Source organism: Panthera uncia, chromosome D1 (genome assembly GCF_023721935.1).
Source record: "Panthera uncia isolate 11264 chromosome D1, Puncia_PCG_1.0, whole genome shotgun sequence".
NCBI lineage: Eukaryota > Metazoa > Chordata > Mammalia > Carnivora > Felidae > Panthera > Panthera uncia.
Genome location: NC_064808.1, coordinates 91,824,960 through 91,829,490, shown reverse-complemented (window position 1 = coordinate 91,829,490; position 4,531 = coordinate 91,824,960). Strand labels below are relative to the sequence as shown.

The following is a 4,531-nucleotide window of genomic DNA, read 5'->3' as shown; positions in this document are numbered from 1 at the left end:
CTCAGTTTTCTAAAATTCTCAAGACTGGTTATTCTAAAGAAATGCTTTGTGGGGGTGGGGGTGGGGGTGGATAATTGAGAGTTTGTCCCTTGAAATTTTAAACATTTCAGGGGCAACTTGGTGGCTCAGTTGAGCATCCAAGTCTCGATTTCTGGCTCAGTTAATGATCCCAAGGTCGTGGGATCAAGCCCCATGTCAGGCTCCACACTGAGCATGGAGCCTGCTTAGGATTGATATTCTCTCTCTCTCTCTCTCTCTCTCTCTCTCTCTCTCTCTCGCAAATAAAAAAAGAAGAAGAAAACATTTGAATATTTTTGGGAAAAAATCTTTTCTTTATAAAATATATTGCATGATTTTTACCTTTCTACTCAGCATTTACTTAACTGATCTACTCTATGAGTTTTTAAGAGTTAATAGTTATGTGGCACAAAAACAGACACTCAGATCCATGGAATAGAATCGAGAACCCAGAAATGGATCCACACATGTATGGCCAGCTAATCTTTGACAAAGCAGGAAAGACTATCCAATGGAATAAAGACAGTCTCTTCAGCAAGTGATGCTGGGAAAACTGGACAGCAACATGCAGAAAAATGAACCTGGACCACTTTCTTACACAACACACAAAAGTAAACTCAAACTGGATGAAAGACCTAAATGTAAGACAGGAAGCCATCAAAATCCTCGAGGAGAAAGCAGGCAAAAACCTCTTTGACCTTGGCCGCAGAAATTTCTTACTCAACACGTCTCCAGAGGCAAGGGAAACCAAAGCAGAAATGAAGTATTGGGACCTCATCAAGATAAAAAGCTTTTGCACAGCGAAGGAAACAATCAGCAAAACTACAAGGCAACCCACAGAATGGGAGAAGATATTTGGAAATGACATATCAGATAAAGGGCTAGTGTCCAAAATCTATAAAGAACTTATCAAACTCAACACCCAAAAAAGAAATCATCCAGTGAAGAAACAGACAAAAGACAGGAATAGATACTTCTCCAAAGAAGACATTGAGATGGCCAACCGACACATGAAAAAATGCTCCACATCACTCATCATCAGGGAAATACAAATCAAAACCACAATGAGATACCACCTCACACCTGTCCGAATGGCTGACATTAACAACTCAGACAACAACAGATGCTGGCGAGGATACGGAGAAAGAGGATCCCTTTTGAACTGCTGGTGGGAATGCAAACTGGGGCAGCCACTCTGGAAAACAGTATGGAAGTTCCTCAAAAAATTAAAAATAGAACTACCCTATGACCCAGCAATTGCACTACTAGGTATTTATCCAAGGGATACAGCATCCATCGAAGGGGCACATGCACCCCAATGTTTATAGCAGCACTCTCAACAATAGCCAAAGTATGGAAAGAGCCCAAATGTCCACCGATGAATGGATAAAAAATATGTGGCGTGTGTGTGTGTGTGTATACACACACACACACACACACACATATATATATAAAGAGAATGAAATCTTGCCATTTGCGACTACGTGGATGGAACTGGAAGGTGTTATGCTAAGCGAATTAGAGAAAGACAAATATCATATGACTTCACTCATATGAGGACTTTAAGAGACAAAACAGAGGCACATAAGGAAAGGGAAACAAAAAGAATATAAAAACAGGGAGGGGGACGAAACATAAGAAACTCTTAAATATGGAGAACAAACAGAGGGTTGCTGGAGGGGGTATGGGAGGGGGGAGGGGCTAAATGAGTAAGGGGCACTAAGGAATCTACTCCTGAAATCGTTGTTGCACTAGATGCTAACTTGGATGTAAATTAAAAAATAAATAATTTTTTAAAAAGTAATTAAAAACAGAGCTGTTCTACTGGGAGAGGCTGGTAAACGGACAGCTGCCCTCTTGCCCTCCCCAGGGAACCACAGGGTACCAAAGAGCACAGTGTGAAAACCACATTTCATCTAACCCTTTCCATCTCCCAGATGAGGACTATGGGACCTAATGGTCTAATTCCCACGCAAGGTCACGCAGCTAATCAGAGACAAACTGCCTGGGCTAGAAGCTAGATCTCCAATACCAAGGAACTTACCAACTAGCCATGGAAACGGAATATGTGCGTGCTAGAATGTGGAAGAGAATTTAGGCTGTTTTTCAGGTTGTATTATCAAAGCCTGAGACTTGGCCAAGTCCCTTGCTCTTTGGGTTTCAGTTTCTCGACTGAATCTTCTGTTCTTAATAACTTATATCTAAGTATCTATTAACGGCAAAAAGAGTGATCACTTCCATGCTCAGTCACACCATTTTTTCCTTGTATACTTTTACAAATTTGTGGATTTGTTATGAATTTAAATACGAATGGAAAATAAAAATGTTGACATTGTAAAAATAAATAAATAATCATTATGGAAATTAATCGTGTACTTGCTATCATCCCCTGACTGGCACACAGGGTTTTCAGCTACAAGGTTCCCGGGTGCCTACACCAAATGACTGCAAGTTGCTTTGTTTTCCTGAACATGTCTTATTTTTGTGATATTCCTGTCTCTTCACTTGCTGGTAGTGTCCCATCTCTGTCCTCTGGGTGCCTTTCATTATCCATCTCTAACTTGCTGCTTCTAATTTAACATATTAGGCGACGGAACCAGACAATTAACCTTGTTAGAGTTATGCCCAGAATGACGGCACTTTCCAGCTACCCGTGAAGATTTCAGTTGATATTTATTAATAGCCTATATTTTTTATTCTTGAGTGTATCCTGGGCTTAAATAACAAGTGATGTAATCATCCCAGTTATGTGCCAAATAAGAGTATATCTCTATTAAAAGAGCTTATCTACCCTCCATGCAAGGGCTAAATTATCAAGGTATTGGGGATTTTCAGCATTTATTGAGCATCTACTAAGTGCCATGCACAATGCTAGTCCTTGCTCTCCAGGAGCTTACCCTGTAGTAAGGAGGTGACAGAATCATTAACAAGTGACTAATAAGGAATACACTACCATACCTACATAAGGACACGTATAAGGACAGAACCGTGCACTGGGGTACTGTGGGGCCACAGACCAAGGGCCATTAGTCTAGCATGGGGTTTGTCAACCTCAGCCCTATTTACATTTTGAACTGAGTGGGTTTTTTGGTGGTGGAGACCGCCCTCCTCGTTGGCACGTTGTTTGGCTGCATCCCTGGCCTCCAGCCAGTAGATGCCAGAAGCACTCCTGGAAGTCATGACCGTAAAAAATGTGTCCAGACACCACTGATGTCCCCTGGAGGACAAGACCGCCCAGGATTGAGAACTACCCGGGTCCAAGGGTCATGAGGACAGTGTCAGGGGACTGTCTGAAAATTCTTCCTGTAGGAGAGGAAGCTCACCAAGGTCATGTAACTGGGTAGAAGTTGGTCCAGGAGGGGAGAACTAGTGGAGGATTTTACTGATTTCAGCTCGGGTCATGATCTCACAGCTCATGAGTTCGAGCCCGGAGTTGAGCCCTGTGCTGATGGTGTGGAGCTTGCTTGGGATTCTCTCCCTCCCTCCCTCTCTCTTTTTCTCTCTCCCTCCCTCCCTCTCTTAATGTCCCTCCCCTGCTTCTGTTTTCTCTCAAAATAAATAAATTAAAAAAAAAAAAAAACAGTAGGGAGAAGGGATAGACGGAATGGGGGTGGGGAAGGATGAAAATCACTCCGGCGTTGCTAACCTATCCATATTGATGATTTTTTTGCCTTGTCTTTCTCATTCTTCTTTGTGTTTTGGTGATGGTCAGGTTGCCAGCTTAATTCGAGCAGATAATACACGGAAAAGCACTTTGCAAACCCTGGGAAGTGTCACTTATACACAAAGTATAGCTGGTATTACCACAGCAGCAGATAAAAACAATGCACTTTATGGCTTTCCTTGTATGTGCTAATTCTTAGGAATTTGTGAAAAACAGAGTATTGCCGTGTTGCTTATTAAGCCGTTGTCTCTCACGCCAACCCCCCCCCCACCCCCGCCTGCTTGCCAGAGCTAACCACAATCCTAACTTTATGAGAATCACTACTTTGCTTTTGTGTTTTTGTTTTTTTTTTTTAGTTTTCGACACAAACTGTGCATCCATAAATATAGCACAGTTTAATTTTTCCTCTTTGTAACTTTATATACAAGATAACACAGTACGTATTTTGAGGGGTTTTCTTCCTCAACATTTTTAAGATCCCTCTCTGCATTGCTCTATCGCATTTGAACGCAGTCATCCCAACTGGTCCCACCTTCTCTGCAAGAGCACGGGGCTCCATCACGCGTGCCCCCGCCCCCCCCCCACCGGCTCGGGCCCCCCCCCCCCCCCCCCCACCGGCGCGGGCCCCGCCCCCCGGCACCTCGCTAGCTGAGCTCGGGGCTTGGGTCTTGTTGGCTTGTTGGTCTCCAGGGCAGCACCTGCGACGCGGGCGGGGCGGGGCCGGGCGGGGGGAGGGAGGCCGGCTGGTGGCGGCACTGGAGAATGCGGGCTGCGGGGGTCACGGTCTCCGAGGAGCGCTGGGCAGGTGACAGGCGGTTGCCTCCTGAAGGGGGGGGGGGGGGGGGGGGG

At 44.4% G+C, this 4,531-nt stretch overlaps 1 protein-coding gene across 3 annotated transcripts in view; it reads left to right on the top strand.

Moving 5' to 3' along the window:
• Positions 1–4,392: 4,392 nt before the first annotated feature.
• Positions 4,393–4,531, top strand: part of JHY (junctional cadherin complex regulator) — a 59,922-nt gene continuing 59,783 nt past the window's right edge. For 2 of the 3 annotated variants that reach the window (XM_049620729.1, XM_049620720.1), the window contains exon 1: positions 4,394–4,487. The gene's annotated coding sequence lies outside the window, so the exon portion shown is untranslated. Of the gene's footprint in view, positions 4,488–4,531 lie in introns of all 3 variants that reach the window. The other variant, XM_049620737.1, reaches the window with a different exon arrangement.